The sequence below is a fragment of the Heloderma suspectum genome, chromosome 4 (genome assembly GCF_057233095.1).
Source record: "Heloderma suspectum isolate Gila_16-S chromosome 4, 16-S_ref, whole genome shotgun sequence".
Classification (NCBI taxonomy): domain Eukaryota; kingdom Metazoa; phylum Chordata; class Lepidosauria; order Squamata; family Helodermatidae; genus Heloderma; species Heloderma suspectum.
Window position 1 is genome coordinate 15602239 of NC_139461.1, and position 19801 is coordinate 15622039.

Genomic DNA, 19801 nt, shown 5'->3' on the forward strand with positions numbered 1-19801 from the left:
AGTTGCTGTAATGTCACAGGTGGGTTGGGAAAGCCAAAATGATGGGGGACCAATTAAGATTGTCCATTCCCAGGGACTTATGGAATCTGATGGATTCCTGTGCTCTCTGGAGGATTGTCATGGCCTTGGTTGCTCTGACTGATGACCTAGTCTGGGTGAAAGATGGGGGATTGCTAATTGTTGGTCTTCCTGGACCTCTCCGTGGCTTTTGATACCATTGATCACAGTATCTTACTGGATCAGCTCTGCAGAATGGGAGTTGGGGGCATTGTGCTTGGGTGGTTCCCAACAAGTCCAGAAATTGGGTAGGTGTCAGTGACCTGTCCTGGATGGGGTTGCACTCTCCCTGAAGGAGCAGATGCATAGCTTGGGAATACTCCTAGATCTATCCCTGTCACTGGAGTCCTGGGTAGATTCTATGACCTGCAGTACTTGGGGACAGCTTTGGCTGACCCACCAGTTATGGCCTTTCCTGGACAGGGATAACCTAGCCACAGTAGTGCACACTCTGGTAACTTCCCAACTAGACTACTGCAATGCATTTTACTTGGGGCTGCCCTTGAAGATGACCTGGAAGCTGCAGCAAGTGCAAAATGCTATTGACTGGAACATGATAACATCACGTAAAGATCACATAACTCCAGTCTTAAGGAATTGCACTGGCTGCCAATATACTTCCGGGCAGAATTCAAGGTTTTGGTGATGACATTTAAAGTCCTAAGCAGCTTGGGACCTTGGTATTTGAGAGAATACCTCCCCTTATATATGCCTGCCTGAGGATTGAGATCTGTTGGAGGGGCCCTCCTCTGTATCCCACCAGTGTGAGACATACACTATGGTGGGATGTGGGAGAGGGCTTTTTGTGCTGCAGCACCCTGGTTGTGGAATGCCCTCCCCTTGGAGGCCTGGTTGGTACAGACACTGATTTCATTTTGGCACCAAGTTAAAACATGGCTTTTTACCAAAGCTTCTGGGGACTAATTGGATTCCCTGAGTTTGCACACTGTTTTAACTGTTTTATTGTTTTAGATTTTAAATTGTTATTAGCTAGCTTAATGATGTAATATGTTTTAGCTATTTAAATAATTTATTGTTCTATACTGTCTATAGTGAATTTATCTGTACACAGCCCTGAGATCTTAATGGTATAGGGTGGGATACAAATATGTTAAATAAATAATAAATAAATAATAAAATAATAATAATAAAAGAACTCCGGCTGCCAAAGAATTTTGTTTGCAAGGGTCTCTGGTATCCATTGGTGAAGTGTACAGATTCTAGTGTGGGGATGGTGGCGGGGTAGGGGGAATTCTTTCCCCACAAGCAGAATTCCATTTTTGAGAAGCTCTCAGGGTGGTGGTGGGTGTATTCCAGTGGTGGGTGAGACTGAAGACAAAAAGGGCTGAGGCATTTTAGCTTACATCTCTTACTGCCAGCAGTACCTAAGCCTCAGGAAATGTATTTCAACATTTTATAATGGGGAAATAATTCCACAAACACTGGGAAACCACTAAATCATGGGTGGTTGGGGGAAGAGGACTGGAAACCCTAGAAGGCTGGATTTGGCTCTTGGGCCTAAGGATCGACACCCCCTGCTCTAGAGAGTAGAGGGGCAGGCAGAAAGGGGCATGAGAAACAATGCCCCCCTCACACACTACTTTCCCCATATGCATGAACGTATAGAGGGGCAAGCAGGGCCACACCCTTGAGCCCCACCTCAGTGTCTCTAACCCCAGCTACCACCAGCCCACTCATCCCCACTAGACTGTGGGAAGAGCAAGCTGAACTCATGTCAGCTTCTCCACATGCCCAGGGTCTCCAACTGCGCAGGGCTCCTGATCGCATGGGGGATTCTATATGAGTACAGCCCCCTTCCTCTTCAGACATTTGTTGAACATGCAGAGGGCAGAAGGGAAGAGACAGGTGGATGCAAGGGTGCTGGAAGTGGGACCAAGAATGATGATCTTGGTTCCCCTCTTCTTATGATCTTTCCATGAGAAGGGCCAATGCCTGGATTTGGGAAAGGATAGGCAGTGGCCCAAGGAAGTGAACAAAGTGGGGAGGAAGCTTAAGGAATGTGAGTTAGAGGATGGAATGATTCAAAGAATGAAGAAAACAGGATAATATTTATTGGAGTGGACTGAGAAGGGAAGGGAATCTGGGCAGGAAGAACTGAAGGGCAGAGGGTCCAAGAGCTGCCAAGTCCAAGCTGAAGTGTGCTGAAGTCCACATTTTGATCTGAAATCACCAGGCAAATCTTGGGCTGCAGCCCTCTTGTCAGGATAAATTATGCAAATTAACCAAGGATGTTTTCAAAGAATTTGATATCTTTGGAAAAGGGTTGGGAAAATGGACATGTTTGTGTGGGCTGTGGCAGGATTTGGCCATTTGTGGAGATGCCAGTCAGCTATGGGAAGTATTCAGCTAGAGTCAGAAGGACTGTCCCTGAAAGTCCAAGCTCCAATTTTTGAGCTGGGGAGGTTTTTCTATGGAATTCCTCCAGGAAGTTTGTGCCCATCTGTCCTTGGTGCAGCGGGTGGGTCACGTTACTAGAATATGCATGAGTAAAGAGAAGAAGTGACATGGGCTGGTTCTGAGACATCCAACTTCTCTACTCTTGGAGGGCCATTCTGATTTTCAGATGGTGGTCCAGGACTTGGAAGTGCATTTTCCCCATGCAATCTGGCCCCTTCACATGCGGTCAGGCTTTGCACAGGGATGGGCAATTTGTGGCCCTCCAAATGTTTTGACCTTCAACTCTCATCAGCTTTAGCCAGCATAGCCAATGTTGGGGGGTCATGGGAGCTCTAGACCAAAACATCTGGAGGCAGTGCTGGCTCCAGGTGTTTTAGAGGCCCTTGGGCAAGACAAGCTCAATGGGCCTCTCCCTCAGTGAGTCTACCTTCGAATTGCCATTTTCACCATCACCTATTGCTCCTTTCCCTCTTTCTCATCATAGCTACCACTTGCTTGCCTGATAGTCAGTGTGTAAGTAGGTAAGAATACGAGAACATAAGAAGAGACACACTGGATCAGAACAAGGGTCCATCTAGTCCAGCATTCTGTTCACAGAGTGGCCAGCCCATGGCAGGTTGCAGCTAATGCCTTTGGGGGGCTTCATGCAGCTCTCAAGACAGAGGTTGTGTGCACCACTGGAGTAGACAGTACCCAGCAATATGAATATCCGGTTTTATAGAATGCAGTTCAGCTCCTTATATACCACCTCAACACCTCATTTTACATAGTCAAAGCATGCACCTTTTAGGGTGCAACAGTATGAAGACACATGATTATCTTGCCCCATTTATTTCAATGGGTATACTCTAAGCATAACTAATGCTGGATCTGACCCAATGTTTCTGACCCTATATTTGTCTTATTTTGCTAATACAGGGATAGTAGAAAGTTTGCACAGAGTATGATGGGAAGGAAGGGGTGATTAGCCCTTCCTGTGAATGTCATTATTCCCTGAAAATGACCTTCAAGGCTTGCTTGCTTTATTTATTTATTTATTTATTTCTATACCACCCAATAGCCGAAGCTCTCTGGACGGTTCACAAAAATTAAAACCAAACAACACACAATAAAACAATTTAAAATATATAGAACATTAAAACCACAATATAACAATGCAACCACAATAAAACCTAGCAGCAGTGCAGGAGTTTAAAATACAGATTTAAAACAGCAAAGCTAAAAATTTAAAAAGCTAAAATGCTAAAATGCCTGGGAAAATAAAAAGGTCTTCACCTGGCGCTGAAAGGAATACCATGTAGGTGCCAGGGGAACCTCACTAGGGAGCTCATTCCAGGGCTGGGGTGCCACAGCAGAAAAAGCCCTCCTCCTAGTAGCCACCCGCCTCACTTCCTTTGGCAGGGGCTCATGGAGAAGGGCCGCTGAGGATGATCTTAAGGTCCAGGCAGGCACATATGGGAGGAGGCGATCCTTCAGGTAACCTGGCCCTAGGGATGGCCGTGAATTTCTCCACGAGTCTCGGGGAGGCATTCGGCCCCCCAAAATTGTTGGTGAAATTCTCTGCCCCCCTGCCGCCCCCCCACGGGATGGGACTTACGTCATGCGAATGTCCCTCTTGGCGGCAGGTCCCGGCGGCGTTTCGGCGGTGTTTCGTCGGGGGCAGGGGCGGCGGCCGATCTTCCGACCAGCTGCCGCCGCCGCCATTACAAAATAAAGTAAAAAAAAACAAAACACCCGTGATAGGATTAACGTAGCCTATCACAGCTAGATTTCCAAAGTCAGCCATGATAGGCTACGTTAATCGTTACGAAGCCTAGCACGAGTGACTTTGAAAAAAAAAAAGCTCATACGCAAATGGCGGCACCCATGGGCACCGCCATTTGCGTTCCTTATTTGGTCCCGCGTAGTCTACATAAAGATTTACGTAGACTATGGCAAAAATAAGCGCAATGCCTTATTCCCCTTATTTTCGCCGTAGACTACGTAAATCTTTATGTAGACTACCCGGGACCAAATAAGGAATGCAAATGGCGGCGCCCATGGGTGCCGCCATTTGCGTACGTGCTTTTTTTTTTTTCAAAGTCACCCATGATAGGCTACATAACGATTAACGTAGCCTATCACGTCTGATTTTGGAAATCTAGCCATGATAGGCTACGTTAATCGTTACGTAGCCTATCATGGGTGTTTTTTTTTTCTTTTTCTTCCATTCACTTTTTATTTCACGGCCGGGGAGATGGGCCGCTTCTCCCCGGCCTGAAGTTCAGCCAGGCGAGGCGGGGTGCCTCCCCCCCCGGCCTGAATTTCGGCCAGGTGAGGTGGGGCGCCTCCCCCCCCCGGCCTGAACTTCGGGGGGAGAACCGAAGCGTCTCCCCCGCACCGCGAAGCAAGCTGCGGGACCAGGTAAGTGACTTTCGTACATCAAAAGGGCTTTGAATGTTAAGGGCTTTGAATGTTAACACCAGCAATTTGAATCAGGCCTGGAAATGGACTGGCAGCCAGTGCAGCTGGAAAAGTACTGGCATAATATGAGTTCACAGGCCAGTCCCTCTTAACAATCTTGCTGCCCTATTTTGGACCAGCTGAAGTTTCCGGACCATTTTCAAAGGCAGCCCCACGCATAATGCATTGCAGTAATCCGGATGAGAAGTTATCAGAGCATGGATAACTGTAGCTAGGCTATCTCTGTCCAGATAAGGGCGTAGTTGGTATACCAGCTGAAGCTGATAGAAAGTGCTCCGTGCCACTGAGTTCACCTGTGCCTCAAGTGACAGTTCTGGATCCAAGAGCACCCCCAAACTACGAACCTGCTCCTTTAGGGGGAGTGCAACCCCCTCCAGTACAGGTTGAATATCACCTAGCCGGGCAGACGAACCATGCACTGATGGTACCTCCATCTTGTCTGGATTGAGTTTCAGTTTATTGGCCCTCATCCAGTCCATTACCATGCCCAGGCACTGATTCAGAACAGCCACTGCCTCAACTGGTTTTGATGAGAAAGAGAGGTAGTGCTGGGTGTCATCCACATATTGATGGCACCTCAGCCCACACCTCTGGATAACCTCCTGCAGCAGTTTCATGCAGATGTTAATCAGCATGGGGGATAAAATAGAGCCCTGTGGAACCCCATGGCACAATTGCCATGGCACAGAGCAACAATCCCCCAGCACCACCTTCTGGAATCGGCCATCCAAGTAGGAGCTGAACCACTGTAGTGCAGTGCCTCCAACTCCCAACCCAGACAACCTATCCAGAAGGATACCATGGTCAATGGTATCAAAAGTCGCTGAGAGGTCCGGGATAATCAACAGGGTCGCACTCCCCCTGTCCCTCTCCCGGCAGAGGTCATCCCACAGGGTGACCAAAGCAGTTTCCATTCCAAAACCAGGCCTGAAGCCCGATTGAAATGGATCTAGATAATCCGTTTCATTCAAGAGTGCCTGGAGCTGTCCTACAACCACCTGCTCAAGCACCTTGCCCAGGAAGGGAATGTTGGCCACTGGCCTATAATTGTTAACATCCTCTGGGTCCAGGTCCAGGTTAGGCTAATTACCACCTCTTTTAAAGTGGCAGGCACCACTCTCTCTCTCAAGGAGGAATTTACAACCTCCTGGACCCAGCCAGACATCCCCTCCTTGTTTGATTTAATAAGCCATGAAGGGCAAGGGTCAAGCACACAAGTGGTCGATCGGACTTGGCCAGGCACCTTGTCCGCATCCTCAGGCCTCAGTAACTGAAACTCATCCAATAAAACTGGACCAGATGGTGCTCTGAATGCCTCTACCAATGGAACTGCATTAATGGTGGTGTCCAATTCATGACGAATCTGAGCGACTTTATCTTCAAAGTGCTGTGCAAACTCGTCACAGTGTGCTACCGAGGGTTCCAAAGTCTCTCTCCCTGGCCCAGAATGTAACAGGCCATGAACTACTCAGAAAATCTCTGCTGGATGACACTGAGAAGATGCAATGCTGGTGGAAAAGAACTGTCTCTTTGCCACCCTCACTGCCACAGAGTAGGCTTGATAGTAGGATCTTACCTGTGTTCGGTCAGACTCAGCACGAGTTTTCCTCCACCTGCGTTCTAGCCAGCTCCCCTCTTGCTTCATTGCCCTCAGCTCAGGTATATACCAAGGAGCTGGCCGGGCTCTGCTCAGAGGGAGAGGGTGCTTGGGCGCGATCATGTCAACTGCCTGAGTCAGCTCTGCATTCCACAGAGTGACCTGGGCTTCGACAGGAGCACCAGCCATACCAGCAGGAAAATCTCCCAGAACCCTCTGGAATCCATCAGAATCCATTAGTCTCCGGGGGCGGACCATTTTAATAGGTCCCCCACCCTTGCAGAGGGGGAAGGCTGCCAGGAGTCTAAACCTCAGCAGGAAGTGATCTGTCCATGACAAAGGGACAGATGTTAATTCCTCCACTTTCCTCCGCTTTAAAACAAACAAACAAACAAAACCCTGTTTCTCCACCAGATTGCCTCCAAGATGGAAATAAATCCAGTTTACAGAGGAAAACAACAACAATGCGGAATATGTGTAGAGAAGAAGCAATGGGCACACAAAAGTCTGAGCAACTATTCCTAGCTACTACTGATTCTTCAGTCAAATGCTGTTCCCCTTAGCCATTTGTGAAACATGTGTAGGTCCTTCCTTAGGAGTAATTGTGTGTGTGTGTGTGTGTGTGTGTGTGAGAGAGAGAGAGAGAGAGAGGAATGGTTGAAAACAAAAAGTAGGAGATGATTTTAACTGCTTTCTTCTAATCAGTGCTGGAATTTTTGCCACATAGTGTCTTACGGCTTGCTTGTGTGGTTCTGTGTTGCCATTTTGAACAGACAAAATAATAAACTGTAGTGGGAGGTGTGACTAATAAAGGGCAGAAGTGCAGGTTGAAAGTAACACTTTAACACATATGCTGGCTGAAATTATTGCTGAGGCAGTGAGTGCCCTAGCAATTTGTCTCAGAGTGGCCAGGAAATGTTCCAGCTCTCCTTGATAGCCCCTTTGAAAGAGCCATGCTATCCAAGAAAGAAACATGCCCTGATGGAGTACCCTGCTGTTTTAGGTAAGTTTATTCTGCATGAAGACCGGGAACACTTTTTTATTTGGTATAACAGGTAGGGATGAAAGATAACCCGCATGTTCATCCCAAGCCAAAAGGCACTCTGTTGAATGGTCAAAAAACTCTACACCATGGCCAATCCCTGAACCGAAGGCCCCCAAACCTAAGAACACAAAAGAGCCTCCTTTGATCAGATCAAAGCTCTATCTAGTCCATCATACTGTTTTGCACAGTTGCTAACCCAGTGGGGGCCGGTGGATCTGATTTTGGTGGGGCCATGGATCCATTCTGAATTTAAGTCAAAATCAGCCAGACCTCTAAAGGAGCTATCCATGGTGCTGGACTCTATCCCCAAAATAGATTCAGCACCTTAGATTGCTCCTTTAGTGTTCTAGTGGGTGCTGCCTGAAACTCAGAATAGATGCACAGCCCACCAAAGTCAGAGCCACCAGCCTCCACTAAGGTCAATCAGATGTCCATGGGACGTCCACAAGCAGGACGTCAGTGCAATGGCCTTCTCCTGCTGCTTTTCCCCATCATCTGGGAATCAGAGGCATCCTGCATCTGATCTTGGAGGTATTATCTTATAGAGAAGAATCAATCTGTCAATTTCAGATACTCTTGGTTTCTCATTTTTCCAGTCTTCAGTTTGTTCTGAACATTAAGATATTCTTTTTAAAAGCTTGCATGAAAAGTCATGTGCACTTTGGTATACTCTTCTCCTAATGCATTCATTTTGGTGAGCAATTTTCCTAATATAGTGCTTTTTAATATTATTTTCATGAAGATACACATTTTTGTGTGAACTTTTCCCTAATATACACATTTTTGAACAGTCTTTTTTTTTTTTTTAACAAAGAACTCCACTGCAAAATTTGGGGAAGTGTGAATTTCAAAAGATAACTGAATTTTGGTTCACACATTAGTTCAAAAGTTATAGTCGCATTGGTTCAAAAGTCACAAACTGAAAGAATGTGTCCTGCATCCCTAGGGAATTTTTTTTTTTTTAAATACAGTGTCTACATGATAACATGTATTGGGCATTAGGGCTGAAAAGGTTCTTTTTGGTAGGCAGAGGCTTTTCAGATCAATTTCCTGAATGCACAGCCAGCATTCATTAGACTTCTGTGATTAATGGGAAAAAGTAATATATCAGGAAAATTGGCTGAAAAAAAGTCTACATCAGGCAAAAAATACATGTCTTGGGAGAAATTTGCACCAAAAAAAGGATGCACTTCCATACACACTTTTAAAAACAAAATTCTCACATGTCAGGACAAACCAAATTTAAGTCTGGGGAAAAAAATCCAAAGTTTGCAATGAACCGAATTTAAGACTGGAAAAATGAGAAACTGAGAGAAACTGAAATTGATTGACAGATTCATCTATCCCTCATGTTTCACTTTGAATCTACAAGGAGCATCTGAAAGGGAAAATCCAGCAATCCTTCCCACCCCATTTCTCAACTTCAAGAAATAATGGTTAGTGTTATTTGTTCTTCACACCCCCTACCTATTATGACTCATCTCACTGCCCGGTGGCTTTTTGCTTTCCATCCTCCTCCTCCTCCCACCCCTTTCTGAGACTCAGCTCATACAAATAAGGGCTTTTCTATCTAAAATTTGAGCCTACTTTGTCTTTGTTCTTGCTTGGTGAAACTCTGCGGACCTCCTTATGGACAGTCCCATACCTCTGCATACAGAAGGAGACCACAGCTCTCATGTGAGTTATAAGAAGTAAGTTAGGATTTCTAACTGTAAAGGACCAGTTAAACTCTATTACTCTGAATGCAACTCCCTTTCTCTGGTTCTCTCTCTCTCTTGACTATTTAATAAAAGATATTTGGATTGATCCTTGGGGGAAGCTAGTGCTTTATGGAGTCAGAGTCATGCCCCATGGATTACACAGACAGACACTGGGCAACCCCTTGCCTGCTGCACTCTGAGAGGCTTGTTAAAGTGTCTTTCTCTCACACTGTATAGCTCTGTAGCTCTGGATCCCTTCCAGCTTCAAAAGCAGGAAGAAGCCAAAGTTGTGAGCATGTAGTGTATCGTTACAGCCTCATATATCAGAGCTGAGTGAAAACGGCTTTCCGAAATCTTCCACCCTATTTATGGGTGAGAATCATAACCTTTCAGGAGCATTTAAGGACTGGGGGTGGGGTGCTTTATCTACAAAAAGAGAGAGAGAGAGAGAGAGAGAGAGAGAGAGAGAGAACACTGCAATCAGCTAAAATGTGCATTATATGCACATTATTTGCAGTTCTCATTAGCATCCCCAGTTCTGGATTTTATAGCCAGTATTTGCAGTTCTCATTAGCATCCCCAGTTCTGGATTTTATAGCCAGGTGGAGGAGTGGCATAAACATGGATAGCAGGCAGCTTGAAAATGTGGTTTGTTTGGTGTACAGTTAGGTGAGACTTTCATTCCAATTTGGTTTTGATAAGAAGTTACCCAAATCCACAAATTCTCAATATTTGGGACAATAAACAAGTTGAGGGTTTTGTTTTGTTTTGTTTTTTTAAAAAAATGAATGTGAGAGAAACTGAAACTGACAGATTGTCCATCCAGGCCCAGAACTTTGAGCACTTTGTTCTTAAAAGTCTGGGATTGAATCCCTGTGTATTCAACCATGTTAATGATGAATGAGGATTGACACTAGGGGTGGACAAAAGTCACTTACCTGTCATCGAAGCTTGTTCGCGGTGGGGGAGAGGAGCTTCGCTGCTCCCCCCGCGAAGTTCAGGCCGGGGGGGGAGGCTTCCTGCCTTGCCCTGGCCGAGTTCAGGCCAGGGGGGAGGCTTCCCGCCTTGCCCGGCCGAAATTCAGGCCGGGGAGGAGGCTTCCCGCCTCGCCCAGCCGCAAACTCCATTGTTTTTTTTTAAAAAAATCCCCCGTGATAGGCTACGTGATGATTAAAGTAGCCTATCATGGCTAGATCTGCAAAGTCAGCCGTGATAGGCTACGTTAATCGTCACGTAGCCTATCACGGGTGACTTTAAAAAAAAAAGCGCGTACGCTAATGGCGGCCCCCATAGGGAGCCGCCATTCGCGTTCCTTATTTGGTCGCTGTAGTCTACGTAAATCTTTACGTAGACTACAGCGACCAAATAAGGAACGGGAATGGCGGCTCCCTATGGGGGCCGCCATTATCCGTACGCGCTTTTTTTTTTTTAAAGTCACCCGTGATAGGCTACGTGACGATTTATATAGCCTATCACGGCTGACTTTGCAAATCTAGCCATGATAGGCTACGTTAATCGTCACGTAGCCTATCACGGGGGCATTTTTTTTTTCTTTGATTGGAATGGCGGTGGTGGCAGCCGGTCGAAAGACCGGCTGCCGCTCCCGCCCCGCACGAACACCCGCCGAACCGCCGGCCAGACCTGCCGCCGGGAGGGACATTTGGCAAAGATAAGTCCCATCCCGAGGGGGGGTGCGGGGGGCAGGGGGGGTGCAGAGAATTTCTCCCCAAAACTTGTTCGGGGGGCCGAACACGTTGGCGCTCGGCCCCCCGAAGTTTCGGGGAGAAATTCTCTGCCATCCCTAATTGACACCCCTCTAGTCTAACAGGCCCCTCATGCAGTGGGGTAGTGGAGGCAGGGATGCAGCCCCAACATTTTTTAATTAGCAGGGACTCTGATGTCATCTGCCACCCCCATGAGAATTCTCTGTTCCCTCTGAGCTTAGCAGCAATCCTCACTGTAGCCCTGGGGGGAATGAATTTTCCAAGCAACAATATATTATTGTTCCATGTTGGAATGCAAAGTCTTTGGGATGACTTGGTCTGGAATGAGCCATTAAGACCTATTTGCTTTGCCAAAGGCGTGCTCCTGGTGGAGATGAAAACTCCTAGAACTGGTTTGTTGATATGGATCGACACAGCTGCCTGGAATTTTGGGACTGCCCTTGGAGACTGTCACAATGAGCTCCTGCATTTTCAAATTTACCACTGCACCTCTGTGTGTGTGTGTGTGTGTGTGTGTAGTTCAATCTAGCTGGGTGTGTGGATGTTTCTGCTGGGTGGTGGTGGTGTAATGAACGAGCTTAGGGAAGGCTAATGGGTAATTTTGGGGTGCTAAGGGAGTGTGCAAGGGGGCTGTTTAAATGAGAAGGAATCTGTCCATGAGGGCTGAGTTGAAAGGGTGAAGCTTCCATAGAGTGTCATATATTGAAAACATAAAATGTTTGTGTTTGAGTGAGTGAGTGAGTGAGTGAGTGAGTGAAAAGATTTTAACTGCTGCATTTTTTCTCAGATGTCCAGTTGAAATGCCACTGCCTTACTCTCAGCTGCACTGTTTTTGGATCCCGGTTGAAGGCTGCATATCTTACAAGGTTGTACAATCTTAGAAGGGGGTGTGGCTGTGAGGGTGCGTGGCTGTGGCTGTCATGAAGAGGCCCTGCACTTCTGAATTTGCCACTACACTACTGTCCTCATCCTTTACACCTACAAAGCAGGCAGGAACATCATGGTTCTCTCCACGCTGGGAACAGCTGCACCTATTGAATTTGGAGGTGCAGATGGGTGAGGATTTTGTTCCAGTTTGGTTGTTGTTGTTTTTAGTAAGAATTCATCAAAATTTGCAAAGTTCTTCAGTCTGGAGAGAAAGAACTTGAGATTTAAAAACTCAAATGTGAGAACAGGTGTAAATGACAGATTCACCCAAACCTATGTTTGTGTGGATTTTTTTTTTTTAACCATATACAAAACATGTTTAAGGCTTTTAGCAGTATCTGGGGGGTGGGGAATGATTTGTTAGTCACTACTGTTCACATCCCCTTCCACTTTGGCACCACCCTTCAGAAGTGACCAAGTTTGTTCTTGATTTATTTCTGCAGGCCTGTTATTCAGACAGTACACAACGAACAGTGATAACAATATTGATGTTTGTTTGCTTCTTTGCTTTATATATGTTTTTCCCCATCCCCTCAGCTATTGCCATTTCAGGTTCCATAAATCTGACAATTAGAGTTGCCGACTTTCCCATCAATGACAGCTCTAATGACAAGCGAGGCAACGTGTTTTCAGCATCTATCTTTTTAGTGCCTTCATTAAATTTGAGAGGTAGAACAGCCCCCCCCCCTTCAAAGACAGAAGGCGATTTTCAGTCATCCAGATTCTGGTCCCCCCTTCTCCCATAGGATTATTTGAAGCTCATGCTAATACACATTAGGCACACACATTAAAATAATAGTTCCTGCATATGTTTCATTACATACAATGAGGTCAACAACTAGTAGCCCTATCGACCAATTCTGGCCTATTGTGGTGCTATGTGGCTTTCCAATTGCCAGCCACTGGAGGCAAAAGAAAGGTGCAGATTCTGAAATTTTGGTGGCCGGGACTGCACTTGCACAGCTGAGGCTCTGTGTGTCAACTGTGCCTGTTCCTAGAGATGTGTGATCTGGTCATGGCTACCTGTGTCTTAGTTACATCCTGTTTGGACTACTGTGATACACTCTACATGGGGCTTTCTTTTAAAAATTTTGGAAACTCCAACAGGCCCAGAATGCTGCAGTGAGACTAGTGAATGTTGACTACAGTTCCAGAGGGGCAGGGATTCCATTTCGGGTTTTATTTGCCACCAGCCAAAACTCTAAAGGTGCTATCCAAGGTGCTAAACCTTTCCCACAAAATGTGTTTAGCACCTTTAGAGCTTTGGCTGGTTGTAACTAAAATCCAGAATGAAATCACCATCCCTACAGAACAGGCATTACCAACTGTCACTGTCTTCAGGGGAGGACCTTCTCTTGGTACTCCTGTCATTGGAGGCATTTTTTGTGAGGGCATGAGAGAGGGCCTTCTCAGTGGCTGCTCACAGGCTCTGGAATTCCATGGTGAGGGAGGCTAGGGAGATCCGCCCTCTGTTGTCCTTCCACAGCATTGAAATATATTTTTATTCAGGCAAGCCTTTGTGACATAATCTGATCTGTTGCTGAAAGTTGTGTTGTTGTTTTTTATTGGTTGGGTGCTACTTATTTCTTGCATTGTGCTTCTAATTGTGCTTGCTTCTAATTGTGTTTTTACTGTATTCGTTTTATGCTATGTTTTAATTACAATTTTGTTTTGAATTTGTGTTTTATTGTTAGCTGCCTTGAGCACCATTTTTTGGCATAAAGGTGGGAAATAAATAAATAAATAAATAAATCTGAGACAAAAATATCTCAGGAGACATTTTTCTGAACATATGTTCAAAAGATTTCTGAGATTGTTCTCTGTTTTCCCCCTCATACTGCTAGAAAAAGACATCCGCTTTTCCATTTCTCTCCTCCATCATGTCATGGGTGTTGGGCATGGTGGATTCATTCATTCATGGTTTTAATGTTCTATATATTTTAAATTGTTTTATTGTGTGTTTGGTTTTAATTTTTGTGAACCGCCCAGAGAGCTTCGGCTATGGGGCGGTATAGAAATGAAATAAATAAATAAATAAATAAATAAGTTCATTTCATTTATTACATTTCTATACCGCCCCATAGCCGAAGCTCTCTGGGTGGTTTACAGAAGTTAAAACATTAAAATACAATAGTTTAAAAGGCATTTACATAAAAGCACACAGACCATATACAAAAAACAACATATAACTAAAAAGGACTTTGAACAGTCAGTCATAACTAAAGAAACATCCAGGACCGATTAAACAAATCACGTACTGCCAAATGCCTGGGAACAGAGATGGGCCTTAACCTGGTGATGAAAAGATAACGATGTTGGCACCAGGAGGACGTCTTTGGGAAGCTCATTCCACAGATGGAGGACAACCAATGAGAAGGCCCTCTCCCTCACTGGCACCTTCCAAGCTTCCCTGGATGATGTAAAATGGTGGCTGGGCCGCCATCATCAGTTGCTGGTGTTTTTACTTCCAGTGGCAGCAATAAGAAACAAAACAAATGACCCTGGGGAGGGGGAGCTGTGCTACTGCTAGGGATGCTAATTGCTATGGAATCTGACCCTTTTTGGACTCAACTGACTCCCAGCAAGCACCCAACTTAGCTCACATTTGCAGGCTGAGCTGTGGGGCTTTGCCTGAAATCTAGGGATGTACAATTCCCTTACCTTGTTCTGTGTGGGGTCATTCATGGTGGGGGGGAGGTGCTCCGTTCCTCCCCCCCAAATTCTCCCCGGCTGGCTCCGCTCCGCGGTGACTCTGCGGAGCCGCTGGCCGGAGCCACCCACAGCTGGACATCCGGCTGCTGGGCTGCGCAGGGATGCAAATGGCGGCCGCCGTAGCCATTTGCGTCCCTGTCTTTTGCCGTGATAGGCTACGTAAATATATACGTAGCCTATCATGGCAAAAGACAGGGACGCAAATGGTGGCGGCTACAGTGGCCGCCATTTGCATTCCTGCCTATTGCCATGATAGGTTACATAAATACTTATGTAGACTATCATGGCCATTCAGCAGAATGAGAATGGCGGCCACAGACGCGGCCGCCATTCGCAGAGCACTGGATGGCTGACTTAAGGTAGGCTCCGTTCTGGGCCCATTTCACAGGGTGGCGGTGGGGTTGCTTCGTTCCGCCACAGATTCTGGGGGGGGGGGGATTCACTAGAATTTGGCTTCTCTGGGATCCGTGGCCGAATTGTCTGCCATCCCTACCGAAATCCGGGAACTATTTCTATTAAAACAAAAACAAAAAATCAAAAATAGACATCTATGCAAATACCAGCTTCAGTTTGCATCATTTGAGCAACTTTCTGCAACAGATTGTGTGATTTATACAAATTGCACCTTCAATTTGCAAATTGCACAGATGATGATGATGATGATGATGATGATTTATTTCATTTCTGTACTGCCCAATAGCCGAAGCTCTCTGGGCGGTTCACAAAAACTAAAACCAAACAGCACACAATAAAACAATTTAAAATATACAGAACATTAAAACCACAATATAACAATACAACCACAATAAAACCTAGCAGCAGTACAGGAGTTTAAAATACAGATTTAAAACACCAAAGATAAAAATTTAGAAAGCTAAAATGCCTGGGAAAACAAAAAGGTCTTCACCTGGCGCCGAAAGGAGTACAATGTAAGCGCCAGGCGAACCTCACTAGGGAGCTCATTCCAGAGCCGGGTGCCACAACAGAAAAAGCCCTCCTCCTAGTAGCCACCCGCCTCACTTCCTTTGGCAGGGGCTCATGGAGAAGGGCCGCTGAGGATGATCTCAAGGTCCGGGCAGGCACATATGGGAGGAGGCGATCCTTCAGGTAACCTGGCCCCGAGCCGTTAAGGGCTTTGAATGTTAACACCAGCACTTTGAATCGGGCCCGGAAATGGACTGGCAGCCAGTGCAGCTGGAAAAGTACTGGCGTAATATGAGCTCGCAGGCCACTCCCTCTTAACAATCTTGCTGCCCTATTTTGGACCAGCTGAAGTTTCCGGACCGTTTTCAAAGGCAGCCCCACGTATAACGCATTGCAGTAATCGAGACGAGAAGTTATCAGAGCATGGATAACTGTAGCTAGGCTATCTCTGTCCAGATAAGGGCGTAGTTGGTATACCAGCCTAAGCTGATAAAAAGTGCTCCGTGCCACTGAGTTCACCTGTGCCTCAAGTGACAGTTCTGGATCCAAGAGCACGCCCAAACTATGAACCTGATCCTTTAGGGGAAGTGCAACCCCCTCCAGAACAGGTTGAATATCACCTATTTGCTGCTGCAAATAGCAGCAGCAGTAGAGGGCAGCAGCTTTAAAGACAAGGGGAAGGGGCAAACGTGGACTATCTGCTCCTTCTTAGCTGCTGTTCTCTTTTATCTCTTTTATATTCTTTTAAACTGTTGTGTATTTTATATCCTAATATTTTAATATGTGCCTGGGAGGACTATTGGGCAACTCAGGGGGTGGGGGAGGTGCCACCATAACTGTGGTCACGGGCAGGGGGAGGTATGGCGTTGGGGGATTAACAGGCCAGCTGAGGAGAAGAGGGGCTAGACACCTTACAGCTGTCCCCTCTTCTGGTTCTTCCCCCAACCTGATGGTTCCTGGCAGCCTTACCAGTCTGCCCTTGGGTCTGGTGGTGCTGCTGCTGAATGCCAGGTCAGCCCAAAATAAGACCTCCCTCATCCATGATTTGATTGTGGATGAGAGGGCTGACCTGGCATGTATTACTGAGACCTGGGTGGGGGAACTGGGAGGGGTCACTCTCTCCCAGCTGTGCCCTCCTGGGTATTCGGTGCAGCACCAACACCGACTTGAGGGTCGGTGAGGGGGGGTTGCCGTGGTCTATAGGAATTCAATCTCCCTCTCCAGGCTTCCTGCTCATTCGACTGCAGATCTTGAGTGTTTGTACCTTGTGTTGGGTACCCGGGACAGATTAGGGATTCTGTTGGTGTACCGCCCACCCCGCTGCCCATCAGACTCCCTGCCTGAGCTGACAGAGGTGGTCTCGGACTTGGTGTTGAGGATCCCCCAGGATGATGGTCCTGGGGGATCTCAACTTCCATGCCGAGGCTGCTGTATCCGGGGCGGCTCAGGACTTCATGGCCGCCATGACAACCATGGGGCTGTCCCAACATGTCATCGGCCCAACGCATACAAAAGGACACACGCTTGATCTGGTTTTCTCGACGGGGCAGGTGGATGGTGATCTGAAAGTGGAGGAATTAACATCTGTCCCTTTGTCATGGTCAGATCACTTCCTGCTGAGGTTTAGACTTCTGGCGGCCTTTCCCCTCTGCAAGGGTGGGGGACCTATTAAAATGGTCCGCCCCCGGAGATTAATGGATTCCGATGGATTCCAGAGGGCACTGGGGGATTTTCCTGCTGGTATGGCTGGTGCTCCTGTCGAAGCCCAGGTCGCTCTGTGGAATGCAGAGATGACTCGGGCGGTTGACACGATCACGCCCAAGCGCCCTCTCCCTCTGAGCAGAGCCCAGCCAGCTCCTTGGTATACACTTGAGCTGAGGGCAATGAAGCAAGAGGGGAGATGGCTAGAACGCAGGTGGAGGAAAACTTGTGCTGAGTCTGACCGAACACAGGTAAGAGCCCACTATCGAGCCTACTCTGTGGCAGTGAGGGTGGCAAAGAGACAGTTCTTTTCCACCAGCATTGCATCTTCTCAGTGTCGTCCAGCGGAGCTTTTCTGAGTGGTTCGCGGCCTGTTACATTCTGGGCCTAGGGGTGGATGAAAGTCCCTTACCTGTCCTTGAAGGATGTTCGCGGTGGGGGGGAGGCGCTTCGCTGCTCTCCCCACGAAGTTCAGGCCAGGGGGGGGGAGGCTTCCCACCTCGCCCCGGCCGAAATTCAGGCCGGGGGGGAGGCTTCCCGCCTTGCCCCGGCCGAAATTCAGGCCGGGGAGGAGGCTTCCCACCTCGCCCGGCCGCGAACGCGAAAGTTAAAAAAAAAAACGCCCCCTGATAGGCTACGTGACGATTAACGTAGCCTATCATGGCTAGATCTGCAAAGTCAGCAGTGATAGGCTACGTCAATCGTCACGTAGCCTATAGCATTGCCCTTATTTTCGCCGTAGTCTACGTAAATCTTTACGTAGACTACAGCGACCAAATAAGGAACGGGAATGGCAGCTCCCTATGGGGGCCGCCATTATCCGTACGCGCTTTTTTTTTTTTTTTTTAAGTCACCCGTGATAGGCTATGTGACGATTGACGTAGCCTATCACAGCTGACTTTGCAAATCTAGCCATGATAGGCTACGTTAATCGTCACGTAGCCTATCAGGGGGCGTTTTTTTTTTCTTTTATTGCAATGGCGGCGGTGGCAGCCGGTCAAAAGACCGGCTGCCGCTCCCGCCCCGCTCGAACACCCGCCGAACCGCCGGCCGGACCCGCCGCCGGGAGGGACATTCAGCGAAGGTAAGTCCCGTCCCGGGGGGGGGGTGCGGAGGTTTTCTCCCCGAAACTTGTTCGGGGTACCGAACACGTTGGCGCTCAGCCCCCCGAAGTTTCGGGGAGAAATTCTCCGCCATCCCTATCTGGGCCAGGGAGAGAGACGGTGGAACCCTCGGTAGCATGCTGTGACAAGTTTGCGCGGCACTTTGAGGATAAAGTCGCTCAGATTCGTCATGAATTGGACACCACCATTAATGCAGTTCCATTGGTAGAGGCGTTCAGAGCACCGTCTGGTCCAGTTTTATTGGATGAGTTTCAGTTACTGAGGCCTGAGGATGCAGACAAGGTACTTGGCCAAGTCCGATCAACCACTTGTGTGCTTGACCCTTGCCCTTCATGGCTTATTAAATCAAACAAGGAGGGGTTGTCCGGCTGGGTCCAGGAGGTTGTAAATTCCTCCTTGAGAGAGGGAGTGGTGCCTGCTGCTTTAAAAGAGGCAGTAATTAGACCACTCCTGAAAAAGCCTAACCTGGACCCAGAGGATGTTAACAATTATAGGCCATTGGCCAACAGCCCCTTCCTGGGCAATGTGCTTGAGCAGGTGGTTGTAGGACAGCTCCAGGCACTGTTGAATGAAACGGATTATCTAGATCCATTTCAATCGGGCTTCAGGCCTGGTTTTGGAACGGAAACTGCCTTGGTTGCCCTGTGGGATGACCTCTGCCGGGAGAGGGACAGGGGGAGAGCGACCCTGTTGATTCTCCTGGACCTCTCAGCGGCTTTTGATACCATTGACCATGGTATCCTTCTGGATAGGTTGTCTGGGTTGGGAGTTGGAGGCACTGCACTACAGTGGTTCCGCTCCTACTTGGATGGCCGATTCCAGAAGGTGGTGCTGGGGGATTATGGCTCTGTGCCGTGGCAATTGTGCCATGGGGTTCCACAGGGCTCTATTTTATCCCCCATGCTGTTTAATATCTGCATAAAACAGCTGGGGGAGGTTATCCGGAGGTGTGGGCTGAGGTGCCATCAATATGTGGATGACACCCAGCTCTACCTCTCTTTCTCATCAAAACCAGGTGAGGCAGTGGCTGTTCTGAACCAGTGCCTGGGCACGGTAATGGACTGGATGAGGGCTAATAAACTGAAACTCAATCGAGACAAGACGGAGGTACTGTTAGTGGGTGGTTCGTCTGCCCGGCTAGGGCAGAATTGACCAGAATTTGTGTAAATCACACAAATTACATCCTGCAATTTGCGCAAATTTCTATTTACAGAAAAAAAAAATTAAAATGGAAAAAAATCTGCGAGCTGGCCCAACTTGGTGCAGATGGACTTGGGCAAGCTTGCAGGGGGACGAGCCCATGTCCAGGGGGCTGGGCTGATGAAAGCCCAGTGAATTCTTCTACATGGATGGATTTGTCTGACATCCCTAGCTATTTCTCTGTCCACAAATAGGCTGGTGAAGTTTAA